The sequence below is a fragment of the Silene latifolia genome, chromosome 6 (assembly GCF_048544455.1).
Source record: "Silene latifolia isolate original U9 population chromosome 6, ASM4854445v1, whole genome shotgun sequence".
In the NCBI taxonomy this organism is placed as follows: Eukaryota; Viridiplantae; Streptophyta; class Magnoliopsida; order Caryophyllales; family Caryophyllaceae; genus Silene; species Silene latifolia.
In genome coordinates, this window is record NC_133531.1 from 139,491,167 (window position 1) to 139,512,484 (window position 21,318).

Consider the following 21,318-nt stretch of genomic DNA (forward strand, 5'->3'; position numbering starts at 1 on the left):
TCGCACTATTGTTGAGGACAAATACTCCAACAAATAGTGCTGTCAGGTTCAGGTTCAGGGTATACAGGTAACCTTCGTCAACAATTGATTGAATTTCTTAAAACTAACATGGTTTGTTTGGCTTAGTCCCACGATTATACGACGGAAACCAGACAAAGTCTGGCAAACAGATCATGGAGAGTCTGCCAAGAAACATCTGAAATATAAGAACCGCTACACAACAATAACAATCAGCATACAGTCTGCCAGGCACCAGAATGTTGACTACAGCAAACTGTCACCCTCGTAGGGTTGGCAGCCCGTAGGGGAACCTCTATGACGGTTCTCCTAGCCAGGCTAGAACTCGGGAAACATCACGAAACAAAACAGAAAGGGACAAGCCCGGAAACTGACAAACAAAAGTCCGAACAAGCTAAGGAAGAGAACTATCTAACATGATCTTTTCCTCAGCAGCTGTAACACCAGCTCCACCATCCAGCTCTGCTTGATCTCTTCTTGCAGGAACTAGCGCTGGCTTAGGGACATTAGGAGCCTCACCAGCAGTATTTTCGAGTATCAGACCTGACCAGCAGTATTTTTGGGTAGCTGACCTGACCAGCAACATTTTCGGGGAGCTGGTCTCATGAGCACCCAGAACCAGGTCCCCAACACTCTGAGATCTAGTAGAATAAGAAAGTCTCGAACAGCTGTCTCCTCTTAACCTCCAGGTTCCGGAGGAAGCAGGAGGAACCATAAACGGAAATCCAAGAAGTAGGAAGCAGGAGGAAACAGAGTCGAAAATTGAGGAAGCGGAAAGTAGGAAGCAGGATGCAGGAGGAAGCAGAGTCGAAAATTGAGGAGGCAGAAAGCAGAAAACAGTCAAGAGACACCAGAACGACAAACAAGATTAGTGTCGCAGCAACCCTTTCGCCAGCAACCCAGGCAGTTAGAATGTAGCAGTAGACCAGATGGAAGGCAGCACCCAGATTGAACCAAACTTCTGCATAGCCAATTTGCAGGAGCCATCAGCCAAAGGGAGCAGAACCAGGGAACCCTAGTACTACCTCTGTTGTCTGAACCAGAACCAGGGGAACCCTGGAACCACCACTGTCGTCCCGCCCGGAACAAGAACCCTGGTTACTGTACCTAGTCCCAGTACTTGATCATGCACCTGGACCCCATACTTGATCCATGTATCTGGTCCCCGCGCTTGGTCCCAGCACCTGGTCCCCATACTTGTCGGTAACCAAGGCATCAGTTAGCATCATACTGATACCCAGAATATTATCTCAATAAGTCTCTGCATCCTACAGAGACTAGGTACACGTCACTTGAAAAATTGTTTCTAGTACTTGTTATAGTTTTCTGTAAATTGCTTTCTTATTTTTAGTCTCATCATATCCATGTGATAACTAACTACCCCTGAAAGCCTATATGAGAAAACTAGAGCTATTAGGAGAAATGGTCAATGACCAATTGAACCATACGTCTAAGTGCTCACAACCTAAAGTTCGAACCTCGAATGACCATTAAGTCACAAACCATGGTAGACTTTGCACCTGACTTTAGTCCAGCACCCCAGACCCAGGTGGATGAAAACATCAGGGACCTACAAAGAAAATAAGAAACAGAGTTATACATGGCACACTAGGGGAATTTTCAATAAGAGGGACGTACCCAGGTCCCCACGAAGGGACCAGGAGGGAACCTGATCGTCCAAGCTTGAAGCGACCCTGGGAGTCAGGCACCTGAAAATATCTGAAACCAGGTAGGTCCCCAGTTGGGGGCCAGAACCTGGAGGCAGACGTCTTCACAACCTGGGTGCGGCATTCAAGTTAGGTATCTTATCACTTGTGCTTATCATTCATGTGCTAAAACCATCGGTAAACAAAGAACAGAAAGATTCAAGGTAGTTCGTAACTTCGTAATCTTATTACCCTATTTATATTTTGAATAATTACTGCCTTGGGCGTCGGAGGGTCATTGGCTATGCCAAATGCTGGCCCTATCAGAATAACTTCTTGCAGGGCTATCATGAGATCTCCCTGCCAGCAGGAGTGGTTACTCAGGTTCTAGAACCTGTCACTCCTTCCCCGGATCAAATCGCTCCTCCTGCAGCATGTGATGCAGAATGCAGAACGTAGAACACAGAACGCAAAATGCAGAGAGCAGAACGCTCCCTGCAGCAAACTTTCGACCTGCGAAAACAGCCTTCCCGTTGCAAACCAGGCCACCGAGCAAGCAGGACAGGTAGCTCCGCCAGCAGCTTGCAGGACATGAATCAATGGCTTGGGGGAAATTTAATCAATGTACCGCTGAAAGCTCCTAGCACCCTGAATATATAGGAGACGGGCAGCAGCCAGAATGTTGCAGAACACATCCTTACATCAGCTTCCCAAAACGAAAAATCACAGCAACACATGCTGCCACCAACCTGGTTCCCTGGGGACCAGAACATAAAATAACAAATGACAAGCAGAAATGACATTACCCTCAGCAAAAAGTAAAAAGCAAGCATAGGTCCCATACTATTTTGCATGCCATCCACATCAAAGCCGTGAAAGTCATGTAGGGGGCAGAGACTACCTCCCCAACGTGGCAGCCAGAACCCAAGAGTCCATCGAGCAAGCTTGGTCAAACAACAAACCCATTGCTGAGAACTTGAAATGATAGCAAAAAGAAAGAGCCACAATAGATGAACTAAGAAAAAGTGCTTACATATGCATGACATCGTACAAGCAATCAGTAGCAAGGATATATGGTAAAAACGTCAAAATCAGGACCCTCACAGTAAGAGACCTAGCGCTACGAAGGGTATTTGGAAGTACCAAAAATCACAAGGCTGAAAAAGCGAGACTTAGAAGTGGAAAAGACAATGACAGGTCGAAAGCGCCAGGTAATAGGGTGTACAGATTGATGGCCATGCAAGGTCAAATCCTGTATAATCCCTGACAGTACTTTATGTGACATAGTGTTGAGACTTAGTACGCAGAGGACATTTCGACAGTCCATGAAGAAAAAAATGTTTTACTAATAGCTTTTGTTTTATCGAGTCCTTTTGGAGTTTCAAAATTTGTTTTTATGTTTTTTATTTATTCCTCTTTATTTAAAACAATGTATTTTCTAAAAACTCAAGTGGTACGCGTTGTGGCTTCCTGGATCCAGATGTTGCCCTGGAACACCATGAGATAGCACCAGGTTATTTGTACTATTTGGTTATTTTTTATGTTTCATGGAAGAAAAGCTTTGTGTTCTGATATTAGTGTCCATATTGAGGGTTCAATCCTTACCATGTGAGCTAGCCAGACGTTGCAAAGTCAGCCACATGAAAGGCGTACGGTCTGGAGGTGACAGGGCACAGCGATACTAAGACCACCTGCATCTCAATGTTAATCCCAGATAAAAGCGTAGCTACGTTGTGGGTACTAGAATCCCGGGGCCATATACATAGGTGCATGCACGCAATACAAATGCTGGAACCACAGGGGACGCAACAACCCCTGTTAGCCAGAAGAGGACAAACGAAACAATAGAGACAGAGCATGTAGTCATGGTTAACATTGCATTCACGACATATGATAGTCTACAGCATATCTAATCATCATGTGGTCTGCATCATAAATTAGAGGGTCCATGCATGCACATGTATTGCATTACTAACATTTTACAGGTATCATCTACATAACAAGTGCACAACAAACTTGTGCCGAATGCTCCAACCACCAGATTCACCCTTGGCGACCAGATAACAGAACGATAAGGACAGGTGGGAAGTGCTCTCAACGCCAGTAGTCTGATTCCCCAAAGTCAGTCGCCTGGTCCCCAGCATCAGCCGCCTGGTTCCCAACGCCAGTCGTCTGGTTCCCAGAGTCAGCCGCGTGGTTCACCAGAGTCAGCCGCCTGGTTCACCAGAGTCAGCCGTCTGGTTCCCAGAGTCAGCCGCCTGGTTTCTAGAGTCACCCGTCTGGTTCCCAACACCAGCCTTCAGGACCGCAACGTCAGCTATCGGGTTCCTAGCGTCCACCAGTTGTTCCAAGCATCCTCCAGCAGAAATCTGCCTGGAAGTCCGCTTATTGAAAAGTCTGCTAACAGGAATCCACATGCCTAAATCATTAAGACACCAGCTTACATCTACTTCCCGATCAGCAGAACCAAGGAGAGCTAGAAATCAGTCTGCAAGGACAACAGAGTATGATTTAGCAGAATCGAGCAGATCAGGGTACCAGAATTCTGGGTAAAAAGTAGGGATGCAGAATTATCTCAAATATATCTAGTAGTAGTCAAATCTAGCAAGCAGTCAACAGCTTGCTCCAACAAAGTTCCAGCAGTCTGCCCCATCAGAGCTTCGGCAGTCTGTTCCGGCAGAGTTTCAGCGGTCTGCCACAGTAGGTTGGCTGCAACTCCTTCCAGCAGAATAGCAGCATAATCAAGAAGGATAGCAATAGTTTACCGGTAGCAGAACAACGGCAATATGCAGAACTTAAAGAGTTAATTTCCCTCCCAGGCGAAGCTGAGAAGCGAAATTGGGGGCAAACTGTTTGGGCCAAAATTACACTATTTGGCCTGGGCTACGTGGCATGAAACGAGTGTGTAATTAATAAGCAAGTGGACCCATGACATACATGGGGGAATCGGGCCCATGGACCGAAGGAAGAGGAATACGGGTAATTACATGCATATAGCCCGAAGATAGTTGGATTCGGAGAGCTGCCAAACCCTAGCTTGGAAAAGAAGACAATTGGGGCATAAACCCTAGAAGGCAAAATACTATAAATACAAGGAAGAAGGGAAGAGAAGGGGTCCATTATTCATTCAAGAAAAAACACTACAAAACTAGCGCCGTCATCAACTCATGTATGATGGAGGAAAAGTTAGTAGGCAAGAAGGAGCATCTTGGCACCATTATGACGTGCAATTGTCTTCCACCATCATCATGCAATCATTACTACATTAATTGCTTCACCATAGCTAACCTAATTTCCCTACTGCAAACCTACGTATAAACCCCCAAAACTACCACTGTTATTCATTCATGCACCTAGTTACGGTCCGGTATTAAAGGGAATCGGATCCGTAATATACTGGATCGTTGTATATTATACCATAATTGTTTCATAGTGGACTATTTGCGGGATTCCGACTCCCCCCGCGGTTGTTTTCCACATCAGGTTTTCCGCGTCACCAAAATCTTTTGTGTCATTATTTCCTTATGTCGTCCCTTACTTTATTTACATCGTTACTCCGTCTTAATTACGTACATATTCCGTCACAAATCACATATAATTTAAGCCCCTAATACGAGGCTAAAAAGAGTCGGTCACTTTAACCCTAATTGGTAGAAATATACCAAAACACTTAGCCTTCCTCTCAGTATCTTTTTTCTTTGAATTAACCATCATTCTCCTCTCCCTATCCTCATCCACGATTGTTAGAGGAGCAATATTTGAGCAACATGCAACAACATCAGACGGTCCATCATCAACTTCATCATCTTTCATCTCCATCTCACCTTCACCACCCAGATCAAATCTTCATATCTCCTCCATAGCACGAAGATCAATATTAGAAGAAAAAGTAGAAGGTCTTGAGCTTATTAAAATAGGATGATCCTCCAATAACCAAACTTCCAAAGTAAAAAGAACTATATAAAAAGAACACATGATGATTACCTTGATAAATTAGGATTAAGGATTTTGTTGACGGTAAAAAACCGATGAAAGAAAACCGATGATGATGGAGGTGATAACCGCAGCCGCACGAGTCCTCTTCCTCTTCCTTCTCTATTCAGGTTTATATTCTTTACAAAGTGAGGGGATAGGGTTTATTAGATATAAAGGATTACGCATCGAATGTACCTCATACCCTTTTAGTTTTTGAGTTTATTTAAAAAAAATTGAGCATTTAAAATTTATAAGGTCTATAATAATTTTTTGATGGCAAACTCAACATTAATTTAATTTATAAGTATAGTTTTTGAGCAATGTTGTATTTTTTTCGCTTAATGTTTAAATGAATGAGGTCAAAAACTTTATACTAAAAACTCATTTTTTTTAAATAAAACTCAAAAAATTTATCATAAAACTCAACTAATTAACCTCGGCCGGTAATTAATCAATTAGATTGATAAACAAATAATAGGCGATAGTCGATCTAAGCAGCTAATAAATTAACCCCAATTAATATTCATCGATCCCCTTCAACCCTATATGGAGAATTAGCTACGAATAACAATGGAAAGAACGATAAATATAATTAAAGAAAGCATAAAAATAGAGATTAGAAATACCGAACAATGATTAATTGGAAGAATAAAGGTATGAACGATCTTGCAAACAATAATATAAAGGAGTTTTTAAGAGGAAACCTAAACTAAAATAGGATTTTAGAGTAGTGAAAAGCATAACCTAATTATTGGGTAGGAGTTTCTTATTTATACTATTACATAATAATTAATAATTAATTAAACCGATTTAAGGAAAGTTCCGTAAAAAGTATGTCAGACTAGGATACTCGATCGAGTATTGACACACTCGATCGTATCTTCAGCAACTTCAGCTTCGTGTCTTCTTCTCTTCTTGTTTTCGTCTTGCCGACTTCGCGATGCTCCATTTTACTCTTTTGCTCCACAAATGCATCCAATCTGCATTAAAACACCAAAAGGCGGACGTATCGACATTTCTAGCATAAACGGCATATAATTAACATATTATAACACAAAATCGTCTCAAAAGCAACTAAAGGGAGGCATAAATGTGTATATAATTATGACTCATCAAACTCCCCCAAACCATCTCTTTGCTTGTCCCCAAGCAAAACACTAACACGATACAAAAGACAAACATACAAATGGTGAATGAATAACTCATAGCTAATGTTGATGCACATACAAATCCCAAGCTATCCATATCTGTAAAAAAGTAGCGACCAAAATTGTGCTAATAAAACAAATTCAAAGGCACGGGTAATAGAAAAACGCAACTCGTCTCAAGATGTAACATGATACCGTAATTCAGCCAAATACCTCTCAATCTTGCAAGACAAATTAGTCGGATTCTCGCGGATTCACTCATGCACTCATAAAGGGTGAGTTATATGTAAGATAGAAAGAATTAAGACACTCACTCAACTTATGAAATATGCATGCATTCTAATGTGATAGAAATTTCTCCAACTAATACGCATCCAGAATAAAAACAAAAGTATATGTATCAAGGACAATAAGGTGGCAAATAGGGTAAATGGTATAGAACTGGTTTGTGCCAAAGCACGTATGGATATGTGAGGCTAAGACAGTAGTCCCAGCGCTAAAACCAAGACCAATTCTATGATAATAAGCATTTACTAACCCAACTAGAGATATTATCTCAACTTTGATAACACATGAGAGACTATGAATCACTCTCCAAAAATGCATTAGACTCTAGCACACCCCCTTATAATCTCTTAACAAACCAAATTAAGCAATTTTTTTTCTTTTCTTTTTTCTCGAAGTCTCTTTTTTTTTCTTTTTTTTTTCGGTCTCTTTTTTTTTCTTTACTTCTTTTGCTTCATAATTTTCTTTTTTTCCATCATAAGAGATTAACACAATTGCTACAAAAATTTAAGCTACATTGACAATAAAAGTCTGGATTGTAGCTATTAGATGGGATATAAAACGGCACGAAATTAATGGGTTTGGGTAGGCAAATTCTGGATTGTAGCTATTAGATGGGATATAAAACGGCTACAAGAGTTCAAACTAGAGCTGGCAAATAAAAGTCTCATTCTGATCCAAAGTAGCTAAAATAGACACGATACTCAAGCAAGTACGACTGTCCCGATAAGGTAGGCAAATTCTGGATTGTAGCTATTAGATGGGATATAAAACGGCTACAAGAGTTTAAACTAGAGCTGGCAAATAATGAAACCACACGAAAACACGACACGAACCCGACACGAAATTAATGGGTTTGGGTTGAGGCTTAATGACCCATTTATGTAAGTGGGTTGACACGAACACGACACGATATTTAATTGGGTTGGGTTTGGATTGAGCTCTCTAAACACGAACCCGCACGAATGACATGTTTACCAAATTAATCCTAATTTTTCTTGATCCTTCGTCACATAAATATACTTAAACTTTCTAAATATGGACATGACACGAAAACACGACACGAACCCGACACGAAATTAACGGGTTAGGGTTGAGACTTGATGACCCAATTATGTAAGTGGGTCGACACGAACACGACACGATATTTAATTGGGTCGGGTTTGGGTTCGAGGGTTTGTGACCCGTTTATATGTGACACGAATACAAACCCGATACGACCCGATCTGTTTGCCAGGTCTAGTTCAAACGGGCTAAACAAAATGTAATGTAAGGCTTATTTGAACGATAAGAACCGCCTTTCCTCATGTACTTAGTCATATGAATGCGCAAAAATTAAGAAACTAATGTCACACTTATGCGGTTTGATATTACATATTCCACAAGAAGAACCACACTTAAGCCTAATTGACAAATAAGACCTTTGTTCCTGGCCTAGAAAGCTCCATTGACCTCAGAAATTTAAGTGGTTTACCAACATAATTTTGTCAAATTTACTTAGCATAAGGCATATTATTACGGTCAAGACTTGAATTATGAGCTTTGTTTTCAAAAATAGCGGGTCAAACAATGTACATGGTTAACTGTATTGGGATTCAAATGCAAAAATAATGCAAATTAACATCATTGCAACTCAATTCACCAAGACTCGGCCTAAAATAAAGAAAACAAGTTTTTGTATTTTGAAATTTTAATTTTTTTTTTAAGATTTTTTTTTTAACACACAACAGAAATATACTCCCCCAAACCTAAATGTCACAGTGTCCTCATTGTGACGCCCACAGCATAACAATCACAGAAATCCAACAACAGCACCGTATAGGACCCTACTAATAACAAAAGGAAAGGGAAAATAAATAATTAACCTATGTTACTCGGACTCGCCACTTACCCCGGCATACCCGTGTCCATACGACCCGACACAGATACGAACACGAAATTCGTGTCCGGTCGACAACATGAAAAATGGACACTCAAGCACAAAAATCAAGGGAGATGAAGGTAGAAGATGAAGATTCATGTTCTGTTTTTTAGATAGTGCGAATGGAGAAACACCGGTTGGTGTACTTTTATGGGGAAGGAGAAAGGAGAATCATTTTTTATTTGAGGAAAATGAAATGGTTTTATGGGGAAGAGGGGGAAATTGTTTTTTATTTGGTGGGAAACCACAACTCACAAGGCATTTAATACTAGAGAGTCAAGTAGGTAGGTAGAAATTTTTTATTGTATACTTCTTATTATTTTAAGAAAGGAAAGACAACAGAATTTAAAGTGAGTGTTTGGGAGATTTTGATTAAAAGAGTCGTCCAAATATAAAATTGAATATATCATATATGTTGACCGTGTCCAAATATGAAAATCGAGTACATTGACCGTGTCCAAAAGTTGTCGTATCCGTTAATTAGCCGTGTCCTCGTATCCGTTATTTTAGGACTTTAAGTGTCCGACACAAGGATTCGTACCCGTATCCGTACGTCGTACCCGAGTCCAAGTACCATAGTAATTAACAAAGAGAATACAATAAAAGTAGATACAAAGAAGGATAGTACCGGTCCGTATATAATAGCTCCCCAAAACTAGCTGCAAAATAGGGGATGTAGTGGCCAACTGTCACCACTACTAGGTGTCACTACTGTGCAGCCGCAGCCACATCACCATCTCACCGGTCTCTCGGAAAGTATCAAATGAGCAACATAGTCCATAATAAACACGAGAAATGCAACAAGATCTCCGAATAGCGGTATTGTGAGAACGGGGTAACCATGCCCAATTGCCTAAATATCAAAGAGTAGGCATCCCGGTGAGCGTACTAATTGCAAATTCGAGACATGATCAAGCCACATTTACGTACACTAATTCAGCTCCATACATCAATAGCAGAGCCATAAAAACTTTCAAATGCACACAAATGTTATCAACGGCCCAGTAAAGTCCAACAAATTCAATTAAGATAAACTACATGAATGTCCAAGCAAGAGCAGCAAAATTGGACAAGCTGATCAATAATTGTTTGAAATGGCAGAAATCCAGGCATATGCAACAAAACACCAAAATTATCACATCAAATTGTCGAAGAACGACTCCATAAAATCGAAAACAGAGCCAAGCGAACCACAGTAACTCAGAAATTGAGATAGAACGAATGTACCCACTGTATACAAAAGCCAAATCCCAAGTACTAGTAATAGTCGCAGCAAATAAGAATCAACCTCGGGCCCTCAAATAAGCAGTGGAATAGAGTTCAAGCTCGCCCATAAATTTCCGCAAGAATGTGCATCTCAATTTGTAAAGTAAGTTAACCGGAAATGCGCACCTTAAATTAGCAGCTAATCCAGCCCAGGTAAGCCAGAAAGACACCTAAAACCCATCCCAAATCAGCATCATAATTGACTCGTAAAATGCCTAAAATTTTCGACTGCAATCTTCTTCAAATCACACCCTAACTTGATCTTATCAAAACCCAGAATCCCGACTTCACATCGTTATTGAGCTAGCTGGTCAATTGGCTTTGTAAACGGACTGTCCAAAAACAAATGACTACCCAATATGGTGAAAGATCTCAGAAGGAATGTCAGCTGCATATATGAGTCACGAAATAGCAGAAATATGGACTACCCAATAAGAACTCGAAATAGCAGAAATAGGAGTCACGCAAAAATTCGTCCCCGAATCTAGTAGCAGTACCTCATTGTTGCCCAGAAATTCCAACCCAATTCCAAGCTTGAGAAACTCAGAAAATTACATCTCCAATTTGCAGAAAAATTGGAAAAAAACGAACCCACAAATTAGCATCTACCTCATACCCATATGCACCCATGAATCGTTTCAATGTCAAGCAAAATAGCAAACCTTAATTGCAGCATCCATCACCCCAATAGCTTCACACAATAAATAACATTGATTTGGGGGTTAAGGTTTCAAAGGTACCTGAGAAAGACGCCGCAACAGTGAGCGAATAAGAAGCGCGATGGTGGATTGCGTCGCAGCAGAGGACGATTAGAGAGGAGAGGAGATGAGGTGGCCGACTGTTCACAGTGGTGAGCAAGGAGAGCCTGAAACGATGGTGCAGTCTTCAAAGGTCGCCGGTTCTGGGTCGTAATTGGGCGAGTATGGTGAATTGGAGTGATGGAATGATACCATAGATGATTAATGAGGTGAATGTGGGCGGATGAATAAGAGAGTGAGGAAGGAGAGTCGAGTTTGATTGAAGATCTGGCAATAAGGAGTCGAAGGAGTTGAAGAAGAGGGGGATACTTGTTGCTCAATGAGAGTCGAGTTTGATTGAAGATCTAGCAATAGACTCTTATATTAAAGCTCTTAGCGTAAACTGGGATACTTGTTGCTCTCGTAAGAAGGAAGGAGGCGCTAAACTTTGGAATACAGCGTTGTTAAGGTAAATATACTTGGTGGTTAGCTCTAAAAAAGATCATTTATGGGTCCGGTGGATCAATTATGTTTATATGAAAGATGGAGACTGGCAAAACTATAAAGCTCCCAATGATAGTAGCTGGTCATGGAAGAAGATTGTTCCGGTCAAGGACACCCTTAGGCAAGCTTATAATGGTGACCTATGGCTTAATGGTAACACTAACTGTTGATGATTTAAGAGTAATTACCGGTTCATTTAGCGTAATTAAGATTGGTTCGTTGATGGGTAATTTCTAAATAATATAATGTGAGTTCGGGAAGTACGGAGTGTACACTTGCATAATTATTTACAGAATTACGGTACAGTTTTCGGTTCGAATAACTATGACAGAGGTTGGAAGTAATTAAATTACTCGGGTTTTAATTAGTTGAAACCGGAATTTCTGAAGAGTTGTAACTTTTCATAAATGCATATCCCAATCCCCTGCTTTCTAGTTTCTTTGTCATTATAAATAGACAAAGGGAAAAGAAGAAAAAGTGAATAGAAAAACAAAAATCTTCTTTTGCATCATAAAGAACGAACGACATAACATCCTACAACAAAATACTTCTACATTACGTCTCTGTTTTTTGTGCCAAAAATCAGAGGGCACCGTCTTATCTCAGTAGAAAGTTTGATTATACCCAGACACTGTTAAGGGTCGAATTATTCTATTAGGAAAGCGGAGTCGATTCGGTGCGGTGTTATTATTGTCAATCATTATTCGTGCACATACAATTTTCTAACAATCTAATAGAATAATCGAAATCTTTCAAGATGACGAATGCTATGAAAATGACAATGAAGGTTAAAAAAAACGATGAAGTTTGAGGGTTTTGATTTCGGAAAATGGAATCACGTAGTTTGCATTGTAAATTGATTTTGAGAATTACAAGAATAGGCGTCAGATTCTGGTTTATGAGAACGAATATGGATCAAAGCGGTTGGTACCCGATTATTACGGCAATATGACTGGAATGCAAAGAAATTTGACGTCGTGGGTCAGAGAATTGGATTTTATTTTTGGAAAATGAAGTCCCTGACATGAAACGTATGCTTCTTATTGATGTTGACATATTGGGTTTTATGCCTTCAAAAGTTGATTTCTGAAATGACAATAAGATAAGTGAAATTCTTTTTAGTGTTCGATGGTTTAATAAAAATTCCCATGAATATGAATTGATGCACTTGTTTATGCAATAATTGGAATTGGTTAGAATTGTTGCATCCTTAATTTTGTTCTAATCGTGTGCTTAGTTTTTATTAATGTGACATGATGATTAATTCTATGCATGCCGTTAATATATAGGATTAATAAGACCAATAAGGCAATAATAATGACTTTGATACATGTATGATGGATTGATGGTCATGTTTCATGTTTAAGTGATTTGATTATTGTTTTTCGAGTTATTCATTTGCATTAAAACCGCTTATATGATCAATAGTATATATCATCAAAGACCTCTATTGGATGCATATATGTCTGCATGCAGAAATTTTATGTTGGTTAACTATGATTATCTATGAGCATGGAGTTTGCTTAGATGAAATTTATTTTGAAAATGAGAAATGCCATGTAATAATTGACCATGGAATAACCTTGTCCTGTTGTTGCTTAGGATGGAATTTTCGGTAGCCTATGGGTTATGACCAATATCTTAGTTTGGTTTTATATCATATGTTCTTAATGCACTTGGAAATCTTATACGGTGAAGATCAAGTGGCATGGGCTTGTTTATGGCCGATGATCCACAATAATTTGGTAATTAATTATTTGATTGAATTTACCAAGTGTATGAAATAAATCTATATCTTGATATTTGATGTTTTATTTCTAATGATTGGGGCATGCTTAACGATGGAGTAAAATCTTAATATGTGAGTTTTAAGTGATTGTACATATATAATGATGGGGTCTAGGGATAACCCGTTGATTGACTCTGCCATTATCTTTATACGCATCAATGGAATATTGCGGCATAAATTTTGTATGCATAATAACTCTGCTATGTCTTGTATGACATTATGGACCTTCATAAGGGCTTGAGTTCTATTCACTCACACGATGCTTATGATACACATATCGTGAGATGACAAGTACTTTGTATTAGCATGGAAGTTATCGATCATGCTGCTATACATGTACTTTGTGGGTTTGGATTTTAATATCCATATATTTTATGAAGTAGGTAAGTATATCATTAGTGACCCCTCCTTTATGATATACGAGAATGTGGGAATGAGCGGTTATCATACGAGTGTTTGTATGACTCAATAGCATAGTGTAATGATTTTGGATAGTGTCAAGTTCCGGTTCTATGTTGACTTGAGACACTCTTGTTTGGTTTAAGGTGGAGATCAAGACTCATCCATGTAAAGAAACATTATTTTATGTCTATTTTTGTTCTCATTGTTATTTGAATTTGTGTTATATTTGGGGCAAGTTAACATTGATAAAAAGTTGTTTGTTGATATTTTTCTAGTGTATTCCTTTTTTAATACGTTTGTTAACATATGTGTTAATTGATCAATTGTTTTAATGATGAATTATGCCTTTGTGATGCGGCTATTGTGCATTGTTTCATGACATGATTACATTTAGTATAATCACTAAAACTTAGGAGAGACGGTCTCTCACTAAGTTATTGAGAGACCAATCTTTCGTACCCTTTTATTTGTATTTCGTACCCTTTTTATTATTGATCGTGTCATGTAATTTCGTACCTATTTACATAGTAAATGTACCCATTTTATTATTAATCATGATTTGTACCTATTTTATTACCTTTAGTACCACTTTTTCTTAAAATTGTACAATGGTCTCTCAACAAAGCTTATTAAGAGACCGTCTCTCAGGAGACCTACTCTAGTATAATACTCTCTTGGATTTAATACACGGAATATGAGTAAGCAATTATATATGGATTCATATATATAGATTAAAACATGGTGTATTGAGGTAGGGCGGTACTAAGAGCCAATATATGGTATCTTGGGTAAATAGGCTAGTTTATTCAAGGAGGAATTTCAAAGTCACCCATGTATAGCTATAAATTTTCAAATTGTGTTATCTCTTACATTGAATATTATGTGAGATGAACATTGTCTAGAAGAATGTTTATGGAGATTAGTGTTTTGATCAATGGATATTTGATTGGTTATTTAATAATGTTTTTAGTGTGCTAACTGTTTTGTATGATTGTTTAACCTGTCAATGTCATATGTAAAGCATTTTGAGTTTGCTGATGTAATTGATTTTACCATATAATCTCGAGAATGATGGTTTGCTATAACCATGGTGAGATTATGGAGTTATGTGGTTTAACCATGTAAGAGGTACATCAGTAAATATTGAATGTACAGTTTTTGACGAGCCCGGTAATGGAGTAGTCATTTGTTGTAGGATTTTTGACAAGTTGATCTTTGGCATAGACCATAGCAAAGATGATTTACCTTGTAAAATGTGGTTCTATCATCGTTTTCTTCTATGAAGGACATGGGGGAGGTAATATGATCCTTGGATCAAGGGTGAGAGAGAATGATTATTATATACCAGTTAATACTCTCAAAGGGTGAGTATGACATTTTATTCAATAATAAAAGTGGAGTTATTACTCAGGTTTTTCACAAGCGCTTAATTATTGCGGCTTGACAAGTTGAATAAGTATACTAGTTTAGCTAGTACTCATATTTGACGAGCGATTAGACAAGTGTGAAAATGTATAAAGTAAACCATGTATTATTGTTTGTTCTATGTGGTTTTTCCTTCGGTTACAGAGGGAAAATGTTATGCCAATTGATTTACCAATGTAGATGGTCATTTCTACAAGTGGTAGAGTGTTTTTGCTTATGGGAGGCACCATTAGCTTATGGTTTCCAAGAAGCGGATTTGCCTTAAAAATTTGACATTGGAGTTGGTATGCATAGTGTTAGCATATAGCCGGTTAAAAGGCTAAGTAGCTGAAGAAAATAATCTACGATGCTCCTTAAAGTATTTGACCAATTTCATTCATATAATTTTTTGATAGTGAATAACGGTGCGCACCGGGGTGTTTGTTATAACACAGTTTATGGACTATCATAAATGGGAATTGATGTTGGTTGTTTTGTGAGATCTCAATTTTTAGTTGATCACTTTGCATAAAGTGATAAGTCGGTTGACGGGATGAGACTAAAACTCGTATAAGATCCTTGGCGATAGGATACCCAATTCCCCTCTAATACAATGTTAGAGGTTGAATTCAATGTGGAAGGTCTATTGTTAAGAAATTGAAGCACACAATAATTTATATCCCGAGGAGTGTGCTTAGACTTGCATGTTGTATGGTTGATCTTTTGAAAAAGTGTGTTTGCAAGGACACGATGAAAAGAATCAACCTATATGAACATGAAGTACAGCCGCTTCAAGGGAGTATGGGTTTGACTCCTGATATGTTCATGAATAGTATGGGACACTAGGCTTGTAATTAAGTGTCGGTTTAAGTAATTTTTAGAAGTAAATTAGTTTATGTGTGAGTTATCTTCAGGTATTCAAAATGGGTAGAAAGGGTTCAATGCTTAGTCACACCCCGATACTCGAATATTTGGAATGTGTAATTTCACTATGTGAAAATTCAATCTTCGTGACATTTTCATTTATGCATAAATTGGTATGTTTGTTAGGTTATTTAAATTCTTGAATTACGCTTAAATGGGGGAGGAATGTTGGTGATTTAAGAGTAATTACCGGTTCATTTAGCGTAATTAAGATTGGTTCGTTGATGGGTAATTTCTAAATAATATAATGTGAGTTCGGGAAGTACGGAGTGTACACTTGCATAATTATTTACGGAATTACGGTATAGTTTTCGGTTCGAATAACTATGACAGAGGTTGGAAGTAATTAAATTACTCGGGTTTTAATTAGTTGAAACCGGAATTTCTGAAGAGTTGTATTTCTTCATAAATGCATCTCCCAATCCCCTGCTTTCTAGTTTCTTTGTCATTATAAATAGACAAAGGGAAAAGAAGAAAAAGTGAATAGAAAAATCTTCTTTTGCATCATAAAGAACGAACGACATAACATCCTACAACAAAATACTTCTACATTACGTCTCTGTTTTTTGTGCCAAAAATCAGAGGGCACCGTCTTATCTCAGTAGAAAGTTCGATTATACCCAGACACTGTTATGGGTCGAATTATTCTATTAGGAAAGCGGAGTCGATTCGGTGCGGTGTTATTATTGTCAATCCTTATTCTGGGCTTGTGTTTAAGGGAAACTCCTTACTAGAGATAGGCTCCTCAGAATGGGGTTTGGACAAGGGGATGATTGTTACCTGTGTGGTGGTTGTGCTGAGTCACATGGCCATCTCTTTTATCAGTGCCCTTATAGTAATCAGTGCATGAGGATTTTGCAGCAACTGTTACATTGCTCTTTCCCAGTACAGAGGATGGTCCAATAGTACTCATCTGGCAGAGGGAGGAGCAAACTCCAACGCAAATGGATTGCAGCTTGTTTTGTGGCTTGACGTATGCTATATGGAGAGAAAGGAATCTAGCTTGGCAGCAGCAGCAGGTTAGAGTACCTAAGTTGGTTATGATACAGACTATGCAGGAAGTTAAAGCACGGTGGAAGAAACTGAATTCATCTACACTTAAGCAGAAAGATAGAGTTTGGATTGAGATCTTATTAGCTAATGTTAGTATATGCTGATCAGGTCTTGTTATACATGGTATACGGACACACTCTGATGTGATATTGAGTTTTTTTATTAATATAATACTTACCCTTCACCAAAAAAAAAAAAAGAGAGGGATAAAGGGGGTTTCGAGTTTGGAAATCTGGGCAGCAGGAAGTCGATTAGAGGAGAATTGATTAAATAGGAGAGAATGGTTGTAAGACGACGATCGAGCATCAAGTTACTTGATCGAGGAACCACATTCCGTCATACCCAACTCTCGACATTGTACGCTATAATTCATTTATTATGATACTTGATCGAGTGGTGCTATTACTCGATCAGGACCAAATTTATTGCTCGATCGAGTGGTGCTATTACTCGATCAGGACCAAATTTATTGCTCTTCGTCTTCCAACTCGTTAATGTATGCAATAAACTCGTGTTACCTGCATAAAATCTCACAAAAGTCGTCAAATTCACCCCCTCACAGCGCTCAAGACATGAACATGACCCTTATTTAAAACAAATTTAACTAAACTAACTAACTAATGACGTTATTAAATGCAATTAATTTAAAATTTATAAATTAAATACAATAAAAGTTCGGGTTGTCTCCCGGTACCGCTGGTTTCAGATAGGTCCCGCACAACCCCTTTTTAGCTTTATATATCAATTACCTGCAATTGGGCACACTCAAAACAGCTCAAAGCTTTTAATAGTCGATAATAAATCTGCGCATGTGCTACACAAAATCATAAGTAGCGCCAAGATATAACATGAGCACATAAAATCAATGTTAGAGATAGTCTCATCATAACAAATTTTTTATGACAATTATAATAAAACCGCATCAGCTTTTTCGTTCAACCAAGAGAGGGTGGAGCATCAAAACACAAAGTAGAAGTCATAAGAGGTGGTTTACTACCCGCCACACGAGTAATTCTCATGAAATTATCGTCAACAATTACCTCAGATTGGTCGGGAGGTCTACCACTCCTAATGTCAGAATATGTGGCAAAAGAATATATTACCTCTACCGTGCTAGAAGTATTCAGTGACTCATATACCTTCTCGTTTCCCTCCTTTATGGGTTCTGTCCCATATATTACAGCCTCTAAAGCATCCAGCTCGGCTTTCCAAATGGGAGATTCACCTGTATACGACTCAAAACATGTTAAATCCTCTGGAGGATCCTTAGTGAAAGACTCATCTGCAAAATATTCAACAATATCATTTGCAGCATCAGAAACGTCAATATACGTATCATGCACATTAGTCATTCAGTTATAAGTCACAATAGAATCAGTTTGAACAACTGGAGGGGGAATATCCAATGAAAGAGGTAGCACATCATAATCATCGTCTTCAAAAAGGTGTATATCCTCTCTAGTAGATGTAACAGAATCGCACTCGGGATCTGGGAGTGGGGAATAAACTTTAGGATTAAACTCGCGTGAAAAATATTCTACCGTTCGAGTTTGTATATCTAAAAGTTGTTGCATCATGGCCTTCATGTCATTAATGTCAGCTCTCATACGCTTCTACGACTCTGCACTATCTTGGGCTAAGTATTTAAGAAGATATCATAGCTCCTCATAAGGCAAGTCATTAAACTGTCATCCACAATTTTGCTCAATTCTAGCCAGTGTTACGCCATCAACACCATCGTATATGATATGACACATCTTGATACGAATTTAAAAGCGGGAGTAAAGAACAAAGGATATATTTGACAAGCTAGATGATACGTGCATTTTATATAGTCTTTTTAGCCTATTTTATGCACGTATTTCTATGCTTTTATCGTGGTTTACGCTACGAAATGCCCCGAATATGCTACTTTGGTGTATTTTGTCTTATTTGCAGGAATAAACCAGGAAGTAGCGAAATCAAGTCATTTACCGTCCATTTTGCATGCATTTGGAGGAAGAGATGATTTGGAGCGGGAAATATTGCTGTCTTGGGATGCGTGAAGGTGTTCCGGGAGCTAAAAGGACAAGTCAAAGTCAAATTAACGAGAATTGTAGCTGCTGAAGTCAAAACCCACCTGATCGAGTAGTTTTCCACTCGATCGAGTGGTTTTAGAAGAATGAATAGTCGATCGAATGGTTTCCCTAGTCGATCGACCAGTCCCTTATGTGTAATCAGTCGATCGAGTGGTTAGTTTACTCGATCGACCAGTTCTTTTTATGCATTTGCTCGATCGAGGACACTATTAGTCGATCGAGTGATTCATGTGGTCGATCGAGTGGACTATGCCACGGGTTGGGCTTTTTAGTCTAAATTCCGTCATTAGGTTTAACCTTTACTCCTAATTTCTTATAAATAGGAGTAAGGGTTGTCTTTTGTAATCATCCAAAAATCCGGGAAGGATCACGATACTCCTTTTCCTTTCTATATACAATGTTACTTTTCTTCATTTTAGGATCCCTTAATCTAGTAATTTCTTCTTCCTTTATTCGCTTTTAATGTTTATTTCCTCCTTTATTATTGTTCTTGCTTATTTTATTATGAGTAGCTAATTTCCCCTGGTATGTTAGGATTAGGGAAGCCGTGGTAGCAATGCTTTAATTGTATTAAATAGATTAGACCTGCGATAAGAATTGTATTAGGCAATTTAATTGTTATCCGGTCGAATGAATGCATGCAGAGAGACCATAATTCTAGTTAACCCCGACCTAGATCGAAAGATTGGAAGGGAAGGCTTGCTTAATTACAATAGGGTATTGCGGTGAGGGCGAAAGTTAAGTTGTTTTTACACTCTAGGGGCGGTTTAAGGACCAAAAGGTGACGACAATAGCTCTTCTTATCAATAGTCTAATCGCCTTAATATTCCCGATATAATAGATCGATAGCCGCCACGGTGGACCGACTCTTAGCATACTTCTTTCTCTTCTTGTTAATTCTTTTCCTTGCCTTAATCTCTAGTTTAGTTAAATCGATCAAACCCCTAGCATTGTGACATTAAACAGATAGATAGACAAATAGATAGTACACCGCCTCCCTGTGGAGATCGACCCTACTTGCCGCCGACTTACATTAGCGTAATCTAGGTATTTTATTTTTGGTGTAGAAACGACCGCATCAAATTTTGGCGCCGTTGCTGGGGAGGCAATCTATTTATTTATTTGTTTAATTTTATCTGTTTTTAGCCTCGGGGAATTTTTCCCTTGAGGCCATTTTAATCTTTTTCCTTGAGTCTTTGTTTTGATAGGCCTTACAGGTACTACCTAGACAGTTCTAGGTGAAAGACGATCAAAGGAAGGCTTGAGTACCTTTGACCCATCACCGATGTCCCATTATATGGAACACGGTGATCGCTACGGGAGATGTGGTTCTGCTGGGCACAATGCAGCTGTAGTTGTGCCGCCACATCCACCCTATCAATGGCCGCCGCAACAAGATCCTCCTGATATACAAGAAGAAGAGATTGCGGAGCTGAAATCTTTATTGCAGACACTTGCATCTCAATTGCAAGATCGTGACCGAGAGAGGCAAGATCATGATAGACGCACTTCTTCGCGACTTGAAAAGCTCGAAACTGACATTGCTCAGTTAGCGGTGAGATACAAGAAGAAGAGGTTCTTTGAACTGAGGTCTTTAATGGAGATACTTGCATCTCAAGTGCAGAATTATGATCGAGTGAGGCAAGAGAGTGATAGACGTGCGGATGCTCAAATCCTTGAGCTCGAGTCTGTAGTTGCTCAATTAGCAGCTGAGATGCAAGAAGAAGAGGTATACCCTGTTGAGAGCGGTTTCTTCCCTGAGAAAACCGTGTTACCCAATGTTGAGGATGACTTCTATGACTCGGACGACGAGTTCCTTTCACATTTCACTGCCCCACACGAGGATTTCAGCGCTGTACAGGAGGAATCACTCGATCGAGTGACAATTACTAGTCGATCGAGTGATTTTCCAGGAGAAACAGCTCGATCGAGTGAACTTGCTGTTCGATCGAGTGGAATTCAGGAGGAAGTTGGTCGATCGAGTGATTATTCTGCTCGATCGACTGAGTTGGCCATTGGGAGTTTTGGTTCGTCATTTTGGTTTGATTTGGATGACGAGTCTGACGATGATGAAGGTTACGGTGAACCTCCCTATTTCACGGTAAGTCGGATACACTTGAAGCTGCGATCTACGGGATGGATTCCACTGAGGAGGTTGATGAAGAAGC

At 39.1% G+C, this 21,318-nt stretch overlaps 1 protein-coding gene across 2 annotated transcripts in view; it reads right to left on the reverse strand.

Annotated features, from left to right (window-relative positions):
• Nucleotides 1-217: 217 nt before the first annotated feature.
• LOC141587410 (uncharacterized) overlaps nucleotides 218-21,318 on the reverse strand; it is a 66,534-nt gene continuing 45,433 nt past the window's right edge. For both annotated transcript variants that reach the window (XM_074408896.1, XM_074408895.1), the window contains exon 9: nucleotides 218-242. The gene's annotated coding sequence lies outside the window, so the exon portion shown is untranslated. The remainder of the gene's footprint in view (nucleotides 243-21,318) is intronic.